This window comes from Protopterus annectens, chromosome 3.part0 (assembly GCF_019279795.1).
Source record: "Protopterus annectens isolate FY-2018-M chromosome 3.part0, PAN1.0, whole genome shotgun sequence".
Lineage (NCBI taxonomy): Eukaryota > Metazoa > Chordata > Ceratodontiformes > Protopteridae > Protopterus > Protopterus annectens.
This window is the reverse complement of record NC_056731.1, coordinates 1,898,758,684-1,898,785,713: the sequence shown is the minus strand read 5'-3', so window position 1 is coordinate 1,898,785,713 and position 27,030 is coordinate 1,898,758,684. Positions and strand designations below refer to the sequence as shown.

General features: G+C 44.6%; 1 protein-coding gene across 1 annotated transcript in view; it reads left to right on the top strand.

Annotated features, from left to right (window-relative positions):
• SLC9C1 (solute carrier family 9 member C1) overlaps positions 1-27,030 on the top strand; it is a 3,253,894-nt gene that overhangs the window by 73,851 nt on the left and 3,153,013 nt on the right. The window lies entirely within an intron of this gene.

Genomic DNA, 27,030 nt, shown 5'->3' with positions numbered 1-27,030 from the left:
TCCAAGTGCAGACAGACAATATGTCAGTAGTCTGGTATATCAACAGACAGAGAGGAACTCAATCCTATCCTCTATGTCGAGAAGCAATGATTGTTTGGCAATGGGTGATGTCTTCACACCACTTTCTAACAGCAACATGTATTTTGGGATCATCCAGTGTCCAGGTGAACAAGTTCATCGGATCTATCTTGATGCCTCACATGTGGTTCCTTAATCCAACAGTGACAATTTTGATGTTTAGTTGCTGGGGCCAACCTTGCTATGATCTTTTCACATCCTACCTAAACAACAATTGCAGCAGTTACTTTGCCCTGATCCTTCTGCAGAGACAGTCACAGAAGAATGATGTAGTGCACAGTTGGTCCCCCAGGTGTCCTTTATGATTTTCCCCTATTACCATCAGTGAACAAGTTCATACAGAAAGCAAGAATGTGCAAGGCCAAGGTGATGATCGCTGCCCCTTTCTGGCCTCATCAACCTTGGTTTCCTTTCTTGTGGCCACTTTTAGTGCATCCTCCATGGATGCTGGATCACTATCCTGATCTATTAACACAACCAGCTGGACTGCCTCCTCTGGACCAGAAAGCCATGAAGTTAACTGCTTCATTCCTTCAGTTCTGTCATTTGCCAGAGATGCCAGATATTCTTTGTTGGTCATTCACATCCTATCAGCATCCAAAAATGGACCACTTTGGAAATATACTGCATAAAATGGAAATGATTTTCCATTTGGGCTGCATCCACGGGCTTAGATTCATTTTCATTTTCTGTTCCTTCCATTTAGAATTCTTATAAGAAGATCTGATGTCAGTTTTCATTCAATCCCCAATTGTTGGTTCGGATCTGATCCTCAGATCCAACTCAGCTCTTACTAAAGCTTGCAGTAACCAAAAAGCTCTTGAGCTCCTCCCTTACCCATCATGCATGAACCCCTAACTTACCCCAGATCTCGTTTGCCACTTTCTGCAAAAAAATGCACTCAGCCTGAGCACTCAAGCTTGTATTAAGATAAGTGAGTTTTTGCATGATATGTTTCCTGCTTAACATTTAAATATATTTGTTATCTTTCCCTTTGCACTCTGTGCATTTCTGTTCTACCATCATTGGTATTTTTATCCCCTTTTGCTTTTTACTGAGTAAAAAAAAAAAAATCTCTATTTCCTTCTATTTTTTCCCTTTTGCAAGTAGTCATGTATGATAAAGGATCTGCTGGCTTCAAAAAGTGTCAAAAGGGTGGGCATAAATGATCACTTTCTGATGCCCACAGTTTATGTGTTTATTGTTTAGGCCCTCATCACTTACAAGAAGATTGTTTTGTCTGTAAAAGCATCAACCCAAGGGCAATAGCAGATAGAAAAAAACAAACCGATATTGAAAGGATTGCTCCCATCTTCATTTGGAAAGGCTATTGCTGGGGCTCAGTCCCCCAAGACTAAGTCTAAAGAGACTGTGACTAAGTCTCCAAGACCATCCACTTTTTTGACTCCTTCCTTGGCGCCACCAAAGAAAAAATTTAAATCAGGTCCGATAGCTGATTAGATCCAGTCCCCTTTGTATCTGATGAGGAATTCTTCCATTCCAACTTCTTCAGATCCAAAGACACTGTTGAGAACAAGATAATCTCCAAGCTTGCATGCAGTGCCTTCTAGGGTCTCTTCTCCCTTTCAAGAGAGACATCAAGCCAGGTTACAATTCCTCGCCTCAACTTGTTTATACAGAAGTCCAACTGAAGAAGATGTGATCAGAATGATGAGGAAATTCCTCTCAATGCAGATACGAATGGGTGCTCTCCCGTCTCCTATCCTCTCGAGTCAAGGAGCCCATCCATCTTTTACACCATTATTGTTTGCTCCTTCTCTGATTCTGGTTGTTTTAGAGTCCCTGGATCTGAACCTTCCAGATCTGTCTGGGTCAGTTCCAAAGATAATATTATCTCCAGATCCGAAGACTACTCTGAGTGCACGGTTCTGGCTTCTTCGGATCCAGATGACTCTTGGAGCCAAAGCTGCCGTGTAGGGTCTGAGGCACTGGAGTCGACGCTAAGGTTTTCAGAGCTGTCTCTGTCCCTCGGAGCTTCAGCATTGGATAGCTTGGCTATGAATTCTGCCTCTGGGAGGTTGCTGTTGGAGCAGTGGAAGGCAGTGATTCAGAAGCCAGTTTTCTCAGAGCTTGTGTCTTCCTTCTGTCTAGAGAGATCTGCCTTCGACGTAGTGAAGAGGGTGTTTTCTGCTCAGACAGGACTGACAAATCCAACCACCTCGGATCTCCCGTCTGGTTCCCAAATGTCTCTGCGCTTAGAACCACATCATTCTATGCCACAGGGACACCCAGTTCAAAGCATGCAGACCAACCAACAGGGTCTTATAGTTTTTTTTCTGACACTTCATTGGTACATCCCTCTGAGAAAGTCCCTTGGAAGAGGAAGTGCAAGAGGAGGCACTTGGACTCCCCGCAAGAGTCAGTCACTGAGGATACTGATTTCGATGAGGGAGAAGGGTCCCCATGATCACCTCTGGAAGATATCTCATTTGGAGACATTCTCAAGATCCTTAAACAGAGAAGTGGTCAGTCCTCCAGCAACCCTTCACTGGAGGAATTGGTATTTCTGAAAGCCTTTGGAGCTAGCCCATCTACCTCCTGGGTTACTCACCCACCAATGAGCTCATTGATTTAGTCTGTAGGCAGGCATGGAAGGAACCTGACTCAGCTGAGCCAGTTCCCAAAAGGCCAGATCAGATTCTGGCTCTACTTGTTGGAAAGAATTCTGGAGTAAGGGAGTGCCCATGGATGCCATGGTCATGGCCATGGCCGCCAAAAAGGAACTTGACGATCAAAATTCATATGTTCATCCCCATAACAGGATGTCTAGGGCAATTAACAGATTTTTGGAAGTGTGCTTATTTGTCAGTGACCTTTGTTCTTAGGTCGCTGAACTATTTGGCACATTTTACTAGGCTACAAAGGAATTTGATCAAGGAACGTTAAAAATCCTGTTCAGGCAACATTACTGCTGAGACTCAATCTTCTGTTTTCTCTCAGTTGGCTACCATACAATCCATTTCAAATTCATCCATGAGGCTTATCTCGCATGCAGCCAAAGGTGCCTCAAGGGCAGTGGGTTCAGAAATATCCATTAGGAGGCATGCCTAGATGTGCTTATGTGACTTTGTGGATCCTTTCAAGTCATCGTTCATCAATGCTGCCTTTGACGACAGTTCATTCTTTGGCCCAAAAGTGAAGGACAAACTCTCCAGGTGTAAAAAGGATGGAAAGACCCTGTCTGCAGTGGGCATATAATTTTCAACCCCTCAAAGATTATTTTCTAGGAATCAATGAAGTGGTTGAAAGATGTGGCTCAGAAAGTCTCGGGCTTCTTTCCAGGAAACACATGGAGATAGTTCCCCTAGGGGCTAATGGGTGGTGACACCCCTGCAGCAAAGGAGGCCTGCAAAATCAGAGGTCCAGAGATTCTTTCTCTGATAGACCTTACTAGCACTCCTGAAAGGAGGCCTGATTATCCACCTCTGCTGGCAATCGAGGGTCAACTATCCCTGCACCAGAGAGCCTGGCTAGATATAAAAGGAAGTACTTGGGTGCAGAGGATTATTACCAGTGGTTATATAACTCCCCTTTCCCTTCTACTTTCAAGTGTATGCAAAATTCCTGATGTTCTACCCAGTCAGATGAAACAAGCAGCACTAGAAATAAAAAAGCTGCTAGAAAAAAAGAGTCATCCAAGAAGTTCCACCAGACCAGATAGAATCCTGAACTTACTCAAGATTCTTTTTAGCGCCAAAGAAAACAGGGGACTGGAAACCAATTTTGGATTTCAGCACTTTGAACAAGTCAGTTTGACATACAAAGTTTCAGATGGTCATGGTTCAGTCCATTCTACCTTTCGTAGACAAGGATGACTGGATGTGCTTGGTAGACCTACAGGGTACATGCTCTCACATAAAGATGAGCAGACAATCCAGAAGGCATTTACGCTTCCCTCTGAGAACCAGTCATTATCAGCTCAGAACACTACCCTTTGGCCTCAGCATAGTCCCCAGGGTGTTCACCAAATGCATGGCAGTGGAAGCAGCTCATCTGAGACTGCAGGGATTCCATGTATTTCCATATCTAGATGACTGGCTCATTTCTGCCCCGACCAGGGATCTGCTAACAACAGCAATAGATCACATTCTTCAAATTTGTTCACATCCAGGGAAAACCATAAATTGAGAAGTCTCAGATACAACAAACTCAAACCTTAGAATTTATAGGATCAGTGTGCAACAGAATATCAATGACAGCTTCTTTTCCTCTATCAAGAGTACAAACTATCAGATTCCGGATCAGGAAAATAATTTGCAGTACCAAATTTCAGCCCACTTAACCCTTCACGCCTTGGGGTCAATGTCTGCTGCCATAATTTTAGTTCCTCTAGCAAGATTTCATATGAAAATTCTCCAATGGATGCTAGCAACACAATGGCTGATCCTTTACCAGCCCATGTCAGGTCAAATAAGAATCATTCAAGCATGCAAGAAATACCTATGATGGTGGATTCAGTCAGATCAAGTTCTACAAAGCCAGCCTTTCATACTCCTTCAACCCAAGGCTATAGTGACCACAGACACTTCCCCTGATTGGGTGGGTGGGGGTATTTTCTGGAGAAAACATTCCAAGGCACTTGGTCCCCTGAAGAGGACAATTTTCATATCAATGTCATAGAGATGAGAGCAGTGCTCTTAGCATTCTAGGCCTTCCAGAATGCTCTTCCTTTAGGGACAGTTGTGATTCAAATGGATAATATGTCAGTAGTTGGTACATCAACAAGTAGGGAGGAATCAGATCATACCCGTTGTGTCAGGAAGAACTCAGAGTGTGGCAAAGCGCGATCTCATCCAACGTTTTCTGATAGCAATGCACATTCTGGAGAAGTCCAATGTGATAGCAGACAAATTGAGCAGGTTCATTCTTCTACCTCATGAATGGTCTTTCAACAAGAAAGTGACAGAAATGATATTCCGTCAATAGGGCCAGCCTTGCTGTGATATTTTTGTTTCTCCAAATGCAGCAGCTACTTACCTTAATTCCCCCTCCGGAAGAATCACTGAGGGATGTTGTTCTCCACGATTGGACTCCCTCATTCTGCTTTATGCTTATCCACCAAATCCTCTAATTCCAAAATTTTTGCAGAAAGCTGTGTGGTTGAAGAGCAAAATCATCCTCATTGCACCTTACTGGTCTTAACAGATTTGGTTTCCCTTCCTATGGCCTCATCGTCTTTACCAGTCTTGGATTTTGGATCTGATTCCAGAACTCCTGTTTCACCCGACAGGTATGATTCATCCAGATATCTCGAACCTCAAACAGACAGCATGATTTCTCCAATTCTGTTAATAGCCAGACAATCAGTGCACTCTTCCCCCATTTGTGATATTCTTTTATCTTCCCATAAGCCTTCTACAAGAAAACATTACACAAGTAAATAGAAAAGGTTAATTTGCTTCCCCTTCCTATGGCCTCATCGTCTTTACCAGTCTTGGATTTTGAATCTGATTCCAGACCTCCTGTTTCACCTGACAGGTATGATTCATCCAGATATCTCGAACCTCAAACAGACAGCATGATTTCTCCAATTCTGTTAATAGCCAGACAATCAGTGCACTCTTCCCCCATTTGTCATATTCTTTTATCTTCCCACAAGCCTTCTACAAGAAAACGTTACACAAGTAAATAGAAAAGGTTGATTTTCTAGACACAACCGAAACACATTGAACCTCTCTCAGCTCCTGCACATAGTATACTTGAATTTTTGGCAATGATTTTTTAATGAAGGAGCTAGCTTCTCTACAATTAAAGCTTAGCAGCAGTCTCTAATTTTCATATTGGATTTGAAAATTCATCTGTGGCCTGTTCTAAACTTTGTAAAGCATTTTTGTGAGGCACACTCCTGTTAAGACCCCCGTATAAAGATCCTTCTCTTCCATGGGATTTGAACTTGGTACTGCAGGCTTACTTCATTAGCTCTGTGAACCAACAGCTAAATGTGATCTTAAGTTCCTAACCTGGAAAACTATCTTTGTAGTAGCCATTACCTCTGCTAGAAGAATTTCAGAACTTCAAGCATTGTCTTCTAAGCCTCTCTACATGATCTTTCATAAGGATAGAGTCACCTTATGTACCAACGCTTCTTTCCTTCCTAAGGTGGTGTCAGAATCTAGTATCAATTAATCCATTAATTTGCCAGTTTCCTTTCCTAAATTTACAAACAAAGGTGAATATATGTTGCATTTTTTGGATGTTCACAGACGGTTGCATTTTTACTAACATAGAACAAAAGACATTTGAAAGACACATCAATTATTTGTGCCCTTTCCAGATGATAAATTGGGAAACCAGTTGCAAACAGCCTTACCCAGATGTCTGACAGATTGCATATAATTAATCTACAAAAAGTTTAGATCTAACCTTACCAAAACATTTAAGAGCCCATTCAACTAGGACCATGGCAACTTCTTCAGTATTTCTATTTAGAGCTTCCATGGACGAAATATGTGCAGCTGCAACTTGGGACAGCCCTCATACTTTTATCTGTCATTACAAACTAGATCTGGTCTCATGGGGAAGAGCAGATTTGGCTCATTGGTACTCAGAAATAGCCTTCCTTAGAGTCCACCTGGGATTTTAGGTAGCTGGGGACTCTGTTCCAACAGTTGAGGACAGAATGAAAATTAACAGCATCAGATAAAGAAGTTATGTAGTTACCATAATGCTCTATCTGTGTTTTTCATTTTATTTTATTTATTTATTTTACATTTGTTGACCGGGATAGATTTTTATTCTTATACACATGCACACACACACACACACACACGCATATATATATATATATATATATATATATATATATATATATATATATATATATATATAATTGTGTGTGTGTGTGTGTGCGTGTATTAAAGTGTCCTGTTTTATGTAAATCAGCAAACAAGATCTGGGGTATGTTAGAGGTTGATGCATTATGGGTAAGAGAGGAGCTCGGGAGCTTTTTGGTTAGCAAAAACTTTAGTAATGCCCAAGTCGGTTTGAGGATCAGATCCGAACCAGCAGTTGAAGAAGAATGAAATGGACAGCACAGATGGAACATTATTTTAAGTACATAACTTCTTTTTTCCACAATGGGTCCAGTTATTCAGCTGTCAAAGTACAGACAGCAGCCATCTCTAGTTTCCTTATAGGCCAGAAGGACAGCTCTATAACCCCTTTGAGAAATTCTAAAGCTTTCCTGAAAGAAATATTTCTTCTTCGGCCCCGTATCAGAGAGCCAGCACGCTCTTGGGATATTACCATCATGTTGGATATTACCATAATGTTGCAAGCATTGACTCAGCCCTCATCTGAGCCAGCAGCATCAGTAGACTTAAAATTCCTTTTTTGAAAAATTATTTTTCTGGTTGCAGTCACATCAGCCAAATGGATTTCAGAGATGCAAGCACTTTCCTGCAAACCATCCAATTTGTTTTTTCACAAAGACAGAAATTTCCCTCATCCTTCCTTCCTAAGGTGGCATCAGAAGTTAATCTAAATCAGTCAATAAATCTACCAATTATTTTTCCACATTTCTCAAACAAAGGTGAATGTATGCTACATATGCTGGATGTTCATCATCAGCTTAGGTTTTATCTCCATAAAACTAAATCTTTCAGAAAATCAGGTCAATTGATTTGATGTTATCAATTTTCATTCACTCCTCAAGATTTAGGTTCAGATCCAATCCTCTGATCCGACTTGGCCATTTTTTATAGCTCCTGAATAGTGCGAACTTTTCAGCTCCTCCCTTACCCGTAATGCTCTAGTCCCCCTCCCTACCTCAGATCTTGTTTGCCGTGTTTGTGTATGGACATGGTTGCTGTCAGCTCTAAAGCGTTTAGTGCGTGATAAAGTTTAGTGTCATAACTTTCTCAATTTCTGATATATTATCTGTTTTATACTTCTTTACAGTTATTCTAAGCTAACCTCCCTTATCCCTACATGTTTCTGCAGATCTTAATACAATTATTGGTAGTTTTTCTTTCTCTGATGACCATGACCCTTGTGTCTATTGCTTGAGCCCTGCCCTTTGAAAGTGCATTGCAAAATATGCAAATCTTTTAACCCTAGGGCTTTGGTTGACAGAAAAAAATAAACTGATTTTTGAATGGACTTCTTTCTACAACTTTTTCAGAGTCATTGGCTGAAGGTCATCCCTCCAAGGCAGGATAAAAGGATTCTAGAAAACAACTACTAGAACCTTCTGGATCCTCCGCTCCTTCTTCTGCTATGACCAAGGAGCCAGACTGGAAGATCCCAAAATGGTCGGATCTGAAGACCAAATCCTCAGATCAAACTGTTTCACATGCAAACTATGCCTGATTTGATCTGGTTATTTCATAGCCTGAAAAGCTCCCTGGACCTAATATCCATCCTTTCTGGACCCTGTCCCCTGTCGGCAACCATTTCCCTTTTTAGAAAGTCTCCATCACTCTAGGTCCCCTTCACTGGACTCTTCTTCCTGTTCTTCTAAAAGTCTTACAGAGGCAGATGTGGATAGAATGATGAGGAAGTTTCTGTCAGCACAGATACAGTTGAGAGTGCTCCCGGCTCCTACCCCTTCAGGTCAAGACACTGTCGTTAGTATTACTCCACCCATCTTGGCTCCTTCTCAGATCCGTCCTTCAGCTTTGAAGCTCTTGGATCCAAGCCTTCCTAGACCATCCATATCAGATCCAAACATTGTTGTATCTTCCTCTCTCTGATACCTTCTGTGAGTGGACTGGGTCCAAGTGTGTCAGAGCTGGATGACTTTTGGAGCCGAAGTGTTGTTGTTGGCTCTGATGTACTAGAGTCAACTCCAAAGCTCTTGGAGCTTTCTCTGTCCCTCGGGGCCTCAGTATTAGACAGCTCAGCTCAGACTGCTGTCTCAGGTGAGCTGCCTTTGAGTCAGAGGGAGACAGTGGTCCAGACGCATGTTTTCTTGACTCAGTCAGCTTCCTTCTTACCTTTGAGATGGTAGAGAGCGTATTCTCTTCTAGAGTTCAGATGATTCCACCCCCCTTGAATCTTCCATCACCACCTTATGACATCTCCTTTGGAGACATTTTTGAGCTTCTTAAGCAAAGGGGGGGGTCTACTGATAACCCTTCCCAAGACCAATGACCAAGGAGCCAGACTGGAAGATCTCAAAATGGTCGGATCTGAAGACCAAATCCTCAGATCAAACTGTTTCACAGACAAAGTATTCCTGATTTGATCTGGTTATTTCATAGCCAGAAAAGCTCCCTGGACCTGATATCCATCCTTTCTGGACACTGTCTGCTACCATTTCCCTTTTTAGAAAGCCTCCATCACTCTAAGTCCCCTTCACTGGCCTCTTCTTTCAAAAGTCTTACAAAGGCAGATGTGGATAGAATGATGAGGAAGTTTCTGTCAGGACAGATACAGTTGGGAGTTCTCCCGGCTCCTACCCCTTCAGGTCAAGACACTGTCGTTAGTATTACTCCACCCATCATGGCTCCTTCTCCGATCTGTCCTTCAGCTTTGAAGCCCTTGGATTCAAGCCTTCTGGGACAATCTGCATCAGATCCGAACATTGTTGTATCTTCCTCTCTCTGATACCTTCTGTGAGTGGACTGGCTCCAAGTGTGTCAGAGCTGGATGACTTTTGGAGCTGAAGTGTTGTTGTTGGCTCTGATGTACTAGAGTCATCTCCAAAGCTCTTGGAGCTATCTCTGCCCCTTGTGGCCTTAGTATTAGACAGCCCACCACAGACTGCTGTCTCAGGTGAGCTACCTTTGGGTCAGAGGGAGACAGTGGTCCAGAAGCATGTTTTCTTGGCTCAGTCAGCTTCCTTCTTCTAAGTTTGAGATGGTAGAGAGCGTATTCTCTTCTAGATTACAGATGATTCCACACCCCCCTTGGATCTTCCATCACCACCTGATGACATCTCCTTTGGAGGCATTTTTGAGATTCATAAGCAAAGGGGTTGTTGGTCAACTGATAACCCTTCCCAAGAGGGATTGGTATTCTTGGAGGCATTTGGGTGTGGCCCATCTACTTCCTGAGTGTCTTTGCCCACCAATGAGCTCATTGATTTGATCTCTTGGCAGTCATGGAAGGAATCCGATTCTGTTGAGCTGATCCCTACCAGACCAAGTAGAATCTTGGCACCACCAAAGGGAAAAGAGTTGTGGAGCAAAAGAGTACCAGTAGATGCAATGGTCATAGCAGCAGCCACAAAGAAAGAACTCATGGAGCAGAGTTAATTTGTTCATCCCCCTAATAGGGAATCTAGGGTGTTGGACAGATTTGGGAAGTGTGCTTATGCTTTAGCGACTTTTGCACTTAGATCACTGAATTATTTAGCGCAGTTTACCAGACTTCAGAGGGAGGGCGGCCACGGTAGTGCAGCGGTTAGCATTGTCGCCTCACAGCAAGAGGTTCTCCAGTTCAATTCTCAGCTGGGGTGCCTTCTGTGTGGAGTCTGCATGTCCTCCCTGTGGTCGCGTGGGTTTCCTCCGGGTGCTGCGGTTTCCTCCCACATCCCAAAGACATGCAGTAGGTGGATTGGACACCCTAAATTGGCCCTAGGTGTGAGTGCATGCATGTGTGTGTGTGTGTGTGTGTGTGTGTGTGTGTGTGTGTGTGTGTGTGTGTGTGTGTGTGTGCCTTCTGTGGAAGGTTGAGCGCCGGGCTGGCAACTCAACACCATAAAACTCCACTGTCAGTCATGAGTGGACAGATGATCCGCTGTGGCGACCCATAACCGGGAAAAGCTGAAAGAAGAAGAAGACCAGACTTCAGAGGGAGTTGATTAAAGAGCTAGCCAAATCCCTCTCAGGAGCAATAAGTACTGAGTCACAGACTTCTGTTGCCTCACACTTGGCTACCTTGCAGTCCCTTGCAAATTCATCCATAAGGCATAATGTTAAGTTGTCAATCTCGCCTTCATTCTTGCTGGATGGGTTCGGAGCCGATCCTCGGCTCCGACTCGGCCAATACTAAAAGCTCAAGAGCTAATTCCACCGGCTCGAGGCTCCCCTATACCCCACAATGCTAGGCGGTAACTACCCAGATCTCGTTTGCCACTATAGCTGACGAGGTACTTTTCTACCGGCTTAGGCAGGTGAGTTAGAGTTTTTACCATATTAGGTATTTCTTAACCCCCTTTTTTGTCTCATACCATAACCTTTTTAGTTTAATTAAATATTTAGATAAATCGACCCCTGTTTTTTTCGGGTCTATATTCCCTTCCCTTTCTTCTCTTATCTTATAGGCCTTCAGCCCCTCCCTTCCCCCAGTCCTTCAGTGTGACTACATTAGTTGTTTTTTAGTTAAGGGCTTGTGTGTGTGTGTGTGGATTTGTGGCTTGTGTTAGCCTTAATAATTTAATAATTTCTTCAGCAGAGGGTGTGTCTGTAGTGTGTTTGTGTTGTTGTCAGGCACTCCTTTTACGATGTCAAAAGACTCTAAGGTCTCAGGCTTCAAGAAGTGTGACTCATGCTGTCAGAAAATGTCTCTGACAGACGGTCACACTTCTTGTGTGTATTGCCTGGGACCTTTGCACCTGCAGGACTCTTGTGCTGTTTGTCATGGTTTTAGCCCTAGAGTCCTGCAGGAACGCAAGAACAAATTAATCTTGCGGGGCTTATTAAAGCCTGAAGGCCCCCCGACTCAGTCTGTGTCGGGGAAGCCTTCTAAAACTTCCAAACAGTCGGCTCCGGTTTCAGAGTCGACTGCTGGAAAGATTAAGTCGGCTTCGACATCGGCTCCGGCCGGAGCCGATGTTTCCAAGCCTCATACTGTTACCTCGGCTCCGGCTGGAGCCGAGGCTGATAAAACTCCGTTGGCTCCGATACTCTTATCGGAGCCACAGTCTAGGAAGAGGTCCAGATCCCCCTCTATCGGCTCCGTGCATTCGGCGCCAGGATCCCCTCTTCTTTCTGAATGGAGCCATAAAACTCATTCCTCACGGTCTTCCAGGTTATCTGACCATGATTTGCAAAGGGTAGTGAGTAGACTTCTCAAGTCCGAGGCACTGGCCCAAATGCTGCATAGCTCGACTCACCAGTCAGTGGCTATTTCCGTTCCCCAATACATTCCTCCTCCGACTCCTTTGAGTTCGGAGCCAGGGCTTGTCGGAGCCATGACTGTCGGTGCGTCGGATCCGATACCTTCCCTTTCGGCTCCGTCGTCTGCTCCGATCTCCTCCTTGGAAGGATCTCGGCGCCGAGCTTCCCTCGTCGGCTCCGAGAGGGCAAGTGGCATCGGACCCTTGTCTGACCCCGCTCTCCCTCTCGGGGCTTTGGCACTGGTGAGTTCGGCTCCGACATCGGCTTCGGAGCCGTCCCTGTCGGTGCCGGGGGAGGTCCTTGTCTCTTCGGAGCAGGGGCCTCTGGCCTTGCCTGACAGGGGTGCCTTCGAGGTCATGCGGAGCATGATAGAACCAGGTTCTGCCCCACAGTCGGCTCCTTCAGCCCCCCCATCTACAGTGCCTGCGGTGATTTCTACTCACCCCCTTGTCTTAGACCGCAGAGAGCCAACTCCTCAAGTTTCCCCATTGGGAATTTCCTCCTCTTCCGAGGCCTCTCCTGACCCGGTAGGAGATCCCCCAAGGAAGAGGCAGTGCAAGAGGAAGCACATTGACTCCCCTGAGTCTATCACCTCTGACACTGACTTAGAGGAATCCGAAGATTCCCCTCGATCCCCCTCTGAGGATGTCTCCTTTGCTGACATCCTTGAGATCCTGAAACAGAGGGGGAACTGGCCAGCCCTTAACCCTTCGGAGGATGAGTCAGTGTATCTTGAGGCATTTGGCTCTCGCCCTTCTACCTCCTGAGTGTCCTCTCCCTTTGACCCCCTTATGGAAGTGGTGGCAAGGAAGGCTTGGACGGCTCCTGATTCAGTGGAACCCACCCCGAGGAGACCATCTAAATTTATTACTGCCCCTAGAGATAAAGATTTTTTATCCAAAGGTGTCCCTGTTGATGCCATGGTGGTGGCTGCGGCCACTAAGAAGGAGTTAGCTGATCCTTCAGTTCCTGTCCATCCTCCTAATAAGGAATCTAGGACCATGGACAGGTACGGCAAGCGGATGTTCTCATCAGTGACCTTTTCAATGCGTTCGCTGAATTACTTATGCCACTTCACTCGTCTCCAGAGAGATTTACTCAAGGATATGGGTGAACTGATAAAGGATCCTACAGCTGAGGGGTTCAAAGACACAATGAACTCCCAGTTGGCAAACCTGAATTCCATCGTTAACTCCTCCATGCGGCTGGTCTCATATGTTGCAGATGGGGCGAGTAGAGCCGCAGGCACAGGTGTTGCCTTACGACGTCACGCCTGGATGCGGCTATGCAACTTTGCGGACCCTTTCAAGGTGTCCTTCACCAATTCTCCCTTTGATGGATCATCCTTGTTTGGTCCACAGGTGAAGGATACATTGACCAGGTGCGAGGTAGAAGGTAAGACTCTCTCTCCCATAGGAGTCCGTTTTTCTACCCCTTCTAGACCCTATCCCAAAGGTCAGAGGGGAGGAAAGATGTGGTTCCGCAAACAATCCCAGGAGTCTCATCTGACGCACAGGCCGATTCCCCTCTAGAGGCAGAGGGGGGAATAATAATAGATGCCACCCTAGAGGCAGAGGAGGTCTGCAAAACCAGGGTAGCAGAGAAATGTTCTCTGACAAACCCTTTCAGCATCCCTGAGGGGCTGCCCGACTGTCCACCTTCGGAGGCAGTCGGGGGAAGGTTATCCCTGTACCCAAAAGCCTGGCTTTCCCTTACTCAAGACAAATGGGTACAGTCGATCATATCCGAGGGTTACAAAATTCCCTTTATTCACATCCCATCCCAACCCAAAAGATCCCTTCCAGACGTTCCACCGGTCTAAGGGAACAAGCAGCATTAGAAATTTCAAAGCTGCTATCAAAAAGAGCTATCCAATCAGTCCCAGCAGACCAGCAAGGATCCGGAATCTACTCCAAATTCTTTTTGGTACCAAAAAAAACAGGGGACTGGAGACCCATACTGGATCTCAGCTACTTAAACAAGTATGTCAGGAAAACAAAATTCCGGATGGTCACGCTACAGTCCATTCTACCCTTCTTGGGTCAGGACAATTGGATGTGCTCGCTAGATCTTCAGGACGCATACTACACATCAAGATGAACAGACGCTCCAGGAGATATATCCGCTTCAGGCTGGGAGCCAGTCACTACCAGTTCAGGGCCCTGCCCTTTGGTCTCACTACAGCCCCCTGTGTGTTTACCAAATGCATGGCAGTGGTTGCGGCTCACTTGAGACGTCAAGGATTCCAGGTGTTTCCATATTTAGACGACTGGCTCCTTACCGCCACCACCAGACATCAGCTTCTTCTATCCAGGGACTTCACCATCCAATCTTGCCAAGCTCTAGGCATTTCGATAAATTTAGAAAAATCTGCCTTGTCGCCTTGTCAATCTATTACCTTTATAGGCGCCACCTTAGACACACTCAATCTTTCAGCCAGACTCACAGAGCAGAGAGTGTCAGACATTCGGAACCAAGTTTCCCTTCTCTTACAATGCAACAAAGTCAAAGCCAGACTAGTTTTGAAGGTGTTAGGACTCATGGCAGCAGCTATTCCCCTTCTCCCCTTAGCTCACTTTCACATGAGGATCCTCCAATGGATGCTGTTTACTCAATGGTCCTTTCAACAGCTCCCGATGTCCCATACCATATTGATAACTCAATCATGCAAGAATCAACTGTCTTGGTGGATCACATCACCTCAACTTCTCCGAGGAAGACCCTTCACTCTTTCCCCCCCAGTCGCCACGTTGACAACAGATGCCTCCCTGATCAGGTGGGGGGGGGGCATTATCAGGGCAGGACAGTCCAAGGCACGTGGCAACCTTTTGAGTGCCACTTGCACATAAACGTCTTAGAGATGAGAGCAGTGCTTTTAGCGTTGCAAGCCCTTCACGACTCTCTTCCCACTGGGACTATTGCAATTCAAACGGACAACATGTCCGTAGTGTGGTACATCAACAAACAAGGCGGAACCAGATCATACCCTTTATGTCGAGAGGCACTCAGACTTTGGCAATGGGCGATCTCTTCTCAGCGTTTTCTGATAGCAACGCACATTCCTGGGAAATCCAACGTTATTGCAGACAAATTGAGCAGGGCAATTCTCATGCCCCACGAGTGGTCTCTAAAGAAATCAGTTCTAGAAGAAGTATTCCTAAGATGGGGCCAGCCTTGCTGCAATCTTTTTGCTACTCCCCAAAACAGCAAGTGTCACGACTTCTTCACTCTCTTCCCGTTACCAGGCCATCCCACCAGAGATGCTCTAGTCCACGATTGGCCCCGGGGACTTCTATATGCCTTTCCCCCCTTCCCACTGATATCTCAACTAATTCAGAAAGCCATCACCTTGAGAGTGACAATGATTCTCATTGCCCCTTACTGGCCTAGACAGATATGGTTTCCTTTTCTTCATTGTTACCTTTTGGAGCAGCCTTGGCATCTGGACCCAGTACCAGATCTGATAACCCACCAATCTCTGCCTTCTCTAAACCTCACAGCGTGGTTTCTCCAATTCCAACCTTAGCCAGGCTTCCCTCAATATCTCGCTCGGTCTGAGATATCTTGATAGCCTCTCATAAATCTTCTACCCGGAAGATTTATAGTAGCAAATGGAAACGCTTCTCTTTTTGGGCAACATCAAAAAACATAGATCCCTTTACTGCACCTACCCAGTCTATTCTAGACTTTCTAGCAGAACTCTTTCATTTAGGATCATCTGCATCTACCATTGGAGTTCAATTGGCCGCCATATCTAATTTTCATGTTGGTGTTTCAGAGTCTAGCATCATGGCTCACAAACTCTGTAAAGCCTTTTTAAGAGGCGTATTTCTTCTCAAACCTCCAATCAAAGATCCCCCGCCTCAATGGGATTTGAACTTGGTTCTGGCATCCTTAATCCTTCCCCCCTTCGAACTGGTGGCTTCATGTTCTCTGAAGTTGCTTTCTTGGAAGACGCTTTTTCTGGTAGCTATAACTTCAGCGAGAAGGGTATCTGAACTCCATGCTCTGTGCAGTCGTCCTCCTTACTTAGTGTTTCACAAAGATAGGGTATCCCTCCGTACTAATCCATCCTTTTTGCCTAAAGTTTCCTCTCAAACAAACCTAAACCAAATTATTGATCTCCCCGTCTTTTTTCCCTAACTATTCAAACAGGTCGGAACAAAAGCTACATATGTTAAGTTGTCAATCTCGCCTTCATTCTTGCTTGATGGGTTCGGAGCCGATCCTCGGCTCCGACTCGGCACTTGCTAAGCTCGAGAGTCACTTTTACCAGCTCGAGGCAGCCCCATATCCCATGATGCAAGGCGGTAAGTACCCAGATCTCGTTTGCCGCTTCGCTGATGAGGTCCTCCTTTTACCAGCTCCTGGTAAGTGATTTGTTACTTTGCTATTTTAGCCCCTTTTAACAAAAAAACCCTTAATTGTTAGTTTTATATCAGTTTTAAACCTTTTCTGACAGAAAATTCTCTGTCTCCTCTTACTTTTTTAGTCAGACTTTCACCCATCCCATCCCCCCCCCCTGTTAGGGTGTGTGTGTGTGTGTTTACTAGTTATACCTTTTGGTATATTTAATTTAATTTCTTTGACTGGTGTGTGTGTCTGTGTGTTTTTACACCATGTCTAAAGAAAGGGTCTCAGGCTTTAAGAAGTGTGACTAGTGCTGTCAGAAAATGTCTCTGACAGACGGTCACACTTCTTGCCTGTACTGTCTGGGGCCTCTTCACCTGCAGGACTCCTGTGCTATATGTCATTCTTTCAGCCAGAGAGTCCTGCAGGAAAGAAGAAATAAGCTGATTTTGAGGGGCCTTCTTAAGCCGGAGGGCTCTCCGGCTAAGTCGGCTCCATCCAAGACTTCTAAGTCTTCCAAGGCCCAGGCTTCTGTGTCCAAGCCTGCGGCCTCGGCTCCGACTCATTCAGAGTCGAGATCGGCTCCGGCTGGAGCAGATTCTGGGTTAACTAAACCTTCGGCACCGATGGCTATCGGTGCCGATTCTGGTTCGACCACTTCGGTGTCGGCTCCGATCGGTTCCGACCACCATGTGGCTCAGGCATCGGTGTCGGCTCCGATCGGCTCCGACACCGTTACTTTTGTGGCTGTATCGGCTCCGGCTGGAGCCGATGCATCGAAGCTACCTGTCGGCTCTGACAGGTTCAATAGTTTCATCGGTTCCGATGGCTCCTTCGAGGAAGAGGTCCAGGTCTCCTTCCTTGGAGCCGATACTTTCGGCTCCGGCTTCACCTCTCCTCTCGGAACGGAGCCATCGGAGCCGATCTTCAAGGTCATCCAGGCTTTCTGACCATGATTTAGAGAGAGTGGTCAGTAGATTACTTAAGTCACAGGCACTGGCCCAAATGTTACATAGTCCGTCTCAACAGACGGCTATTGGTCCACACCCCATTACAGTTCCTCCTTCAACTCTACCCCAGAGCTTGGAGTTGGAGTCTTCAGGAATGGTTACTGCTACGGCTGAGGGACAGATACCCCCTTCTGTTCCTTCAGCCTCTACTCTTATCTCCTCTTCGAGACCTTCCTTAGAGGGATTCGGTGGCCGGGCTTCCATGGTCTCCTCCGAGGGGGTGAGTGGCATCGGACCCTTGTCCGAACCCGCTCTTCCCCTTGGAGCCTCGGCCTTGGTGAGCTCTGCTCCGACATCTGCCTCGGAGACTTCCCTTTCGGTGGTCCCTGGAGTTCCTAGCTCTTCGGAACGGGTTCTCTCGGACCTTCCTGGGAGGGGAGCATTCGAGGTGATGAAGAGTATCAGCCAGCAGTCTGTTCCTTTAGCTCCTCCCTCTATAGTGCCTGTTGACATCTCTGCCACTTCTCTTGCTACAGGACCCAGAGATCCTCCGCCTCAGGTTTCCCCATTGGGAATATCCCCCTCTTCCGAGGATTCTCCTGATGTTTCGGGAGATCCTCCTAGGAAGAGGACCTGTAAGAGGAAACATGTAGACTCCCCCGAGTCTATCACTTCAGATACTGACTTAGATGAGTCAGAGGGATCCCCAAGATCCCCCTCTGAGGATGTCTCCTTCTCAGACATCCTAGAACTCCTTAGACAGAGGGGAAACTGGCCCACCAATACCCTCTGAGGATGAGTCAGTATACCTAGAGGCGTTTGGATCTCGGCCCTCCACCTCCTGGGTGTCTCCGCCTTTCGACCCCCTTATGCAGGTTATTGCCCGAAAGGCGTGGGCTGCTCCTGACTCTGTAGAGCCAGTCCCTAGGAGGCCTTCAAAATTTATTACTGCTCCGTGTGATAAGCAATTCCTCACTAAGGGTGTCCCCGCTGATGCCATGGTGGTGGCTGCTGCCACCAAGAAGGAACTTGCAGATCCTTCCGTACCCGTCCATCCTCCTAATAAGGACTCTAGGACCATGGATAGGTATGGTAAGCGGATGTTTTCCTCAGCGACCTTTGCTATGCGTTCGCTGAATTACCTATGTCACTTCACCAGACTCCAAAGGGATATCCTTAAGGAGCTAGGTGATGTTGTACAGGATCCTACAGCTGCAGGGGCTCAGGAAAAAATTGCTTCGCAGCTAGGAACCCTTAATTCCATTGCAAACTCATCCATGCGGCTAATATCATATGCTGCTGATGGAGCGAGTAGGGCGCAGGTACAGGTGTGGCTCTTAGGCGCCAAGCCTGGATGCGGCTATGTGACTTTGCAGATCCCTTTAAGGCGTCCTTCACAAATTCTCCCTTTGATGGGTCAGCTTTGTTTGGCCCTCAAGTGAAGGAAACTTTGACCAGGTGTGAGCAGGACGGCAAGACTCTTTCTGCCGTAGGAGTCCGTTTTCCACCCCTTCTAGACCTTACCCCAAAGGACAGAAAGGTGGCAAAATGTGGTTCCATAAATCCCAAGGAGTCACGCCGATTCACGTGGTCAGTTTACCCCTAGAGGCAGAGGGGTAACAACAACAGACGCCGCTCTAGAGGCAGAGGGGGTCCAAAAAACCAGGGAAACAGAGAGCCTCTCTCTGACAAGCCCTTTCAGCATCCCTGAGATGTTGCCCGGCTGTCCCTCCTTGGAGGCAGTCGGGGGAAGATTATCACTGTACCCAGAAGCCTGGCACTCCCTCACTCAAGACAGATGGGTACAGTCGATCATATCCAAGGGTTACATAATTCCTTTCGAGGAAAGTCCTTTCTACCCCTCAAATTCCCTTCCAGATATACCACCCGGTCTAAGGGAAATTGCAGAGTTAGAAGTCTCAAAACTACTGCAAAAAAGAGCCATTCAGCCAGTTACAACAGACCATTCAGAGCCCGGAATCTACTCAAGGTTCTTTTGGTCCCCAAAAAGACGGGAGACTGGAGACCAATATTGGATCTCAGCAGACTCAACAAGTCTGTGAGGAAGACAAGATTCCGAATGGTCACTCTTCAGTCAATTCTGCCCTTCTTACAGAAGGACAACTGGATGTGCTCAATAGATCTTCAGGATGCGTACTATCACATCAAAATTCACAGACGCTCCAGGAGATTTCTCCGCTTTCGGCTGGGGTCCAGTCATTTCCAGTTCAGAGCCCTGCCCTTTGGTCTCACTACAGCCCCCAGAGTGTTCACCAAATGCATGGCAGTGGTCACGGCTCACCTGAGACGTCAAGGATTCCAGGTGTTTCCGTATCTCGACGACTGGCTCCTTTCAGCCACCACCAGGCATCAGCTTATTCAAGCCAGGGATTACACAATAAAGCTTTGTACTCTTTTGGGCATCTCGATCAACTTCAAAAAGTCATCCTTATCGCCCTGCCAGTCTATTACTTTCATAGGCGCAAACTTAAACACTGTTCGGATGTCAGCTACCCTTACAGATCAAAGAGTTTCAGACATTCAAAGTCATGTCAGGATCATTCTAGCCAACAAGAAAGTACAGGCCAGAATGGTTCTAAAGGTATTAAGCCTCATGGCTGCGGCCATTACTCTTCTTCCCCTGGCTCGCTTCTACATGCGCCTTCTTCAGTGGATGCTGTTCACACAGTGGTCGTACCAACAACTTCCAATGCGTCACCAGATTCTGGTGACACAGACTTGCAAAGATCATCTTGCTTGGTGGATCACATCTCCCCAGGTTCACCAAGGCAGACACTTTGTACCCCATCCCGGTAGCCACTGTCACCACGGATGCCTCCCTGATCGGGTGGGGGTCATTATCAGGGCAGGATGGTTCATGGGACGTGGCTGCCGCTTGTGTACCACCTGCACATAAATGTCCTGGAGATGAGAGCAGTGCTTTTAACGTTGCAAGCCCTCAACGACTTTCTTCCCGTAGGGACAATTGCAGTCCACACAGACAACATGTCTGTAGTTTGGTATATCAACAAACAGGGCGGAACCAAGTCCTACCCCTTGTGTCGAGAAGCGCTCAGACTATGGCAATGGGCAATCTCCTCTCATCGGTTTCTGGTAGCAACGCATATCCCTGGGAAAACCAACATTGTAGCGGACAGATTGAGCAGAGCTATTCTCATGCCTCACGAGTGGTCTCTCAAGCAATCTATAGCGGAAGAGATTTTTCTGGAATGGGGTCGCCCATGTTGCGATCTTTTTGCTACTCCCCAAAACAGCAAATGCCCAGACTTCTTCTCTCTCTTCCCTCTTCCAGGCCATCCCCCCAGAGACGCTCTGACCCAGGATTGACCCCAGGGACTTCTTTATGCCTTTCCTCCATTTCCTCTGATCCCTCAAGTTATCCAGAAAGCAACCGTTTTGAGAGCCAAATTGATTCTCATTGCTCCTTACTGGCCTCGACAAGTTTGGTTCCCGTTCCTCCATCGTCACCTTTTGGTGCAGCCGTGGCATCTGGACCCAGTGCCAGATCTTCTGTTTCACCAATCCGGTCAGCTGCACCGGTCTATCCCTTCTCTCAACCTCACAGCATGGTTGCTCCACTTCCTTCCTTAGCCAGGCTTCCTTTGATCTCTAACCCTGTTAGAGACATCATAGTAGCTTCTTTAAAATCCTCTACCAGGAGGATTTATGCAAGCAAATGGAAACATTTCTCTTATTGGGCTAATGCCAAGAATATTGATCCTTTCACTGCCCCTGTTCAGGCAGTCCTGGACTTCTTAGCAGAGATTTTTCATGCAGGCTCCTCTTCTTCCACAGTCAGAGTTCAATTGGCTGCTATCTCGAACTTTCATGTCGGGATTGCAGATCACAATATTATGTCCCATAGGCTTTGTAGGGCCTTCTTGAAAGGAATTTTCCTGCTAAAGCCTCCAGTCAGGAATCCTCCTCCTCAATGGGATCTAAATTTAGTGCTGACATCCTTGATTCTTCCCCCCTTCGAGCCAGCTGTTTCTTGCTCCCTAAAATTTCTTTCTTGGAAAACTTTATTCCTAGTAGCTATTACATCGGCCAGGAGGGTGTCTGAACTTCATGCTCTATCGGTTTGACCCCCCTATTTGGTTTTTCACAAAGACAGAGTATCATTGAGAACTAATCCAACCTTTTTGCCTAAGGTCGCCTCAAAGACCAATTTGAATCAATCCATTGATCTCCCTGTATTTTTTCCAAACTATTCAGACAGAGCCGAACAAAAACTACATTATCTTGATGTCCACCGCCAACTCAGATATTATTTGGACAGAACTAAAATTTAGGAAATCTGATCAACTTTTTGTTTCCTATGCGGATAACAAGAAAGGCCTTCCTGTCTCTAAAGTGACCTTGTCTAGATGGCTTTCTTCGGTCATCTCTGAAATTTATCTGCTCAGGGGAAAACAGCTGTGCTCAAAACCTAGAGCACATTCAACTAGGAGCTTAGCTACTTCTACAGCCTTTCAAGCTAGACTTCCTTTAGACACTATTTGTGCAGCGGCCACTTGGGCCACTCCTCATACTTTTGTTTCCCATTACAAATTGCACTTGGCCTCCAGGGATAGAGCCAGTTTTGGCTCTACAGTCCTCAAGAGTCTGTTCCATTGAGCCACCCAGGATAGAGGTGCTAGGACGCGGTCCCATCAAGCAAGAATGAAGGCGAGATTGACAACTTAACATTAAGAAGTTATGTACCTACCATAACGTTCCATGTTAGTTGTCTTCTCGCCTTCTTTCTTGCGACCCTCCCTCCTTCCCCGAGCCTGGACAGACCTTGTTTCTCTAAGGAGTTATTATGCTGAAGACCATTCAGTCCTGGTCTTTCTTACATCCTGTAGGCTTTCTTTCTTTCTTTCTTCCTTTGGGAAGTGTTTTATGCTTGGTGCTACTGCCCTTTGTCATCAAACGAGATCTGGGTACTTACCGCCTTGCATCATGGGATATGGGGCTGCCTCGAGCTGGTAAAAGTGACTCTCGAGCTTAGCAAGTGCCGAGTCGGAGCCGAGGATCGGCTCCGAACCCATCAAGCAAGAAAGAAGGCGAGAGAAGACAACTAACATGGAACGTTATGGTAGGTACATAACTTCTTATTTTTGGATGTTCATCGCCAACTTAGATATTACTTAGACAGGATTAAACAATTCAGGAAATCTAATCAATTGTTTCTGTCATATGCGGAAGGGAAATTGGGCCTTCCAGTTACTAAAGTATCCCTCTCTAGATGGCTCACCTCTACAGTTACCTTCATCTGTGAGATCAGACATCAAAAACTACCCTCAAGACCTAGAGCTCATTCAACTAGGGCATTAGCTACATCCGTAGCTTTTCAGGATAGGCTGCCAATAGATTCCATTTGTGCAGCAGCCACCTGGGCTTCTCCTCATACATTCATTTCACATTACAAATTGGACATGGTTTCCAGAAGCCGTGCCAATTTTGGTTCCACTTTTCTCAAGAGTCTGTTCCGATAGGCCACCCAGGATAAGGTGCTAGGGACGCGGTCCCATCCAGCAAGAATGAAGGCGAGATTGACAACTTAACATTAAGAAGTTATGTACCTACCATAACGTTCCATGTTAGTTGTCTTCTTCTCACCTTCTTTCTTGCGTCCCACCCTCCTTCCCCCAAGCCTAGACAGACCGACAGGAATTCAGTTTGTGTTCTTCCTCTGGAAGTCGTCATTCCCACACATTCTTCCACCTCTTTTATCCTTTCTGAGGTCTGCGATACCTTTTACGCAGATTGTTTTGAGGTGGGTTTCCCTACTCCATTCTATGGAGACTAGGGTTGCTTGGTATAGCTATCAAACGAGATCTGAGTAGTTACCGCCTAGCATTGTGGGATATAGGGGAGCCTCGAGCCGGTGGAATTAGCTCTCGAGCTTTTAGTATTGGCCGAGTCGGAGCCGAGGATCGGCTCCAAACCCATCCAGCAAGAAAGAAGGCGAGAAGAAGACAGCTAACATGGAACGTTATGGTAGGTACATAACTTCTTATTTTACATGCAGCTGAAGGTACCTCAAGAACGGCGGGTTCAGGCAATTCCATTTGGAGACATGCCTGGGTGCACCTTTGTGATTTTGTGGTGCCCTTCAAGTCTTCCTTCATCAATGCACCTTTTGAGGTTAGTTCTTTGTTTGGCCCTAAAGTTAAAAACACTCTCTCCAGGTATGAGCAAGATGGCAAGACCCAATCTGCAGTGGGTGTATATTTTTTGACTCCTCAAAGAACCTTCCCTAGGAATCATTGAGGTGGTTGGAAAATGTGGTTCAGAAAGTCTCACTGATTGAAAAGAGAGTCCTTTCCATGATCCACATGGATATAGTTCCCCCAGGGCAGAGGGAGGGATTTCTAATGGAGGACAATGTCCACATGGCAGAAGAGGTCTGTAGAACCAGGGGTCCATTGATTCCTTCTCTGACAGACCCTACCAGCACTCCTGAAAGGAGGCCCAATTATCCACCTCTGGAAGCAGTCATGGGTTGTCTATCCCTGCAGAATGCCAAAAGCTGCAGATGAATAGTAAATTAAACCAGAGTTCATTGATAAAAACCACCTTTATAGATAACAACAAACATAAAAGCTTTCGGGTAGAACCCTTTCTCAATACTATTACAAAAAATAAAAAAATGAGGTTTAAATACAAGCCAAAATATCACATGACATGCAGCCCAAAAAATCATGTGGCAATATACATAAAATTAAAAGCATATAAAATATGCATAAAACAGTATTTTAAATCATCATCAAATACTAATACATGTATGTAACAATCAAAAAATACATCAAGAAAATACATCATAAAAATCTAACAATACAATCTGGTTTGTTGCAGTTTAGTAAGAATGGGTTTCAGTGTAATTATAGAATTTAGTCCTGGGAGATGATCGGCAGCTAATTTAAGTATCCATTCATATTCCTTAATCTCAAGCAAATTATTGCTATCGCCACCCCTTAGAGTTGTGTGTAATATATCTATAACTCTGAATCTAAACCTATGGTCAGAACCACATGAACTTGTGTGTTTGAATAGAGCATTCTTATCATTTGCTCTTCTAACCTCAGATTTATGTTCAATAATGCGTTCTTTCAGCTTCCTGGTCGTTTTCCCCATATAAAAGGCGGAACATAGAACACGGGTTGCCAAATAAATCACATTAGTAGTAATACAAGTTGCTAAAAGATCAAATTTATAAATTTTGCCAGTTGTCGGGTGTTTAAATACATTACTCTCAATACTCATAATATCAGAGCAACAATTACAGTTCATACAACAAAAGGTACCATTAATATAACCCAATTTCTTTCTATAATTTGCTTAACAAGATGTGTCCTAGTATTATAGGAGGTAATGTATCTAATTTTAAAATCTTTATGTTCTGGTTTGCTCCAAATAAGATTAGGTTCATCATTTAACAAAACAATTGGTTTAAGCTTTGTGCTTCTATCAGCTATAATCTTAGTTTTCACATCCAATAAAAATTTTGGATCATATCCACTATTTATAAAATCTTCAACTATTTCATCAAGCTGTGCAACAAAACATATCTCATCTGTGTTCAACCTACTAACTCTACTGAATTGTGATGTTACTATACCTTTAAAGACATGAGGGGCGTGCATGCTAGTGTTATGTATATATCTACCAGCATAAACATCCTTTTTGTGGACACTGGTGTGAAGGGATCCTTCTATTAATTGTATTTTTACATCAAGAATTTACAATTGCATGATCTGAGAAGTCCATTTTGAACTTTAGAAAGTTTGTGGTTGTATTCAAATAATCTACAAATTTAACCAGTTGAGACGAAGCCCCTTTCCAAATCATAAAACAATCGTCTACAAAACATTGGTAAAAAAATACACAATGGTTCAAAGAGTTTTTACCACTAATAATATACGTTTTCTCCCACTGATGTAGTACCAAATTTGCATAAGTATTGGCTACTGAAGTGCCCATGGCTACACCAGTCAGTTGCAGGTATAGTTGTTCATCAAATAAAAATGTATTATTAGTTAAGACTATATCCAAGAGAAAACATATATTCTCTATATGTCTTGCTGTCATCGACGCTTGTGAAGTTAAAAATTCTCTTATGGATTCAATGCCATATTCGTTCAGTATGACCGTAAATAAAGATGAAATATCCAGAGTAACAAATAAAAAGTCACCTTGGTTTAGGGAAGTAACATTTAAATCATTATACCAACGTCGTAGTTTAGATATAAAATCTATAGTATCTCTCAGAACATTAGTGCATTGTAATAAAAAAGGTTGTAACTGTTTCTGTAGCTAGATTGAAATTGGCTCCGTAAGCCAACCACCACCGGACACTATAGGTCTCATGGGTGGGTCATGCATTGATTTATGTATTTTTGGAAGACCATAAAGTTGTGGAATTATGGGACAAGGAACATTAAAGAAATGGAATAAGTCTAAACTAATGTCACCATTAATTTGTAAATCATAGATCATCATATTTACTGAACTTATGCATCTCTTAACATCAGCAGATGTAATACATTTAAATGTATTGCCTTCCTCAAGTAAAGTAATCATAGATTGTAAATATTTTTCCGATCCATAAGGACCACCACACCCCTTTTATCGGCTTGTTTAATAACTATATCATTATTTGCCTGTAGCATTTTTAATGCTAAGTGTTCATCATATGTTAAATTAAAGTGCTTAATTTTAAACAATCAGAATATAAACATCTTAACTCCTTGTCACACAAATCATGATAGGCAGTTAACACAGGTATACTGGCAGGTATAAAGGTACTGCGCCTTTTACAAAAAGTTTGAACAGAGAGAGAGTTACCAAATAAAACCTTTAGGTTAACATTTCTAACAAATTGCTTAAGATCAGTTAATGCAGTGACAAGGTCATCACTAGCTATTGGAATAAAACTAAGTCCCTTTTGCAATAAAGAATAATGCGAAGGCTTCAAATCAAAAGTTGACAAATTCAAAGTACCTTTTATTATTTTCAGCTCATTTTGCCCTGTCCTAAAGGGCTATCATTCTTTCGTTTAATTGCAACCATGGTTTGCCTAGTTAATGAATTACTCCTCGAGGTTGAACGCTCTGATATTTTCTCCGGTTGATCCAACTGGAAGCGTTTATGTAACAAATTTAGGGTTAGTTGGTGAGTTGTATTAGTATTTGATGATGATTTAAAATACTGTTTTATACATATTTTATATGCTTTTAATTTTATATATATTGTCACATGATTTTTTGGGCTGCATGTCATGTGATATTTTGGCTTGTATTTAAACCTACTTGTTTTTTTTATTTTTTATAATAGTATTGAGAAAGGGTTCTACCCGAAAGCTTTGCTGTTTGTTGTTATCTATAAAGGAGGTTTTTCTCAACGAACTGTGGTTTCATTTACTATTCATCTGCAGCTTTTGCTATTCTGTTTGTATATTTTGCTGCCTGATTGGGAATACCTGAAGAGTCTATTGCAGCCCATTTATTCATTAATAATATGGAAGTTTTGAAAACTACAAACTCCATTAGGTCTCTCCTAGTGAATGAGACCAATCCTTTGTTACAGTTTATTTTTACAGCATGTTTGGACACTGAGAA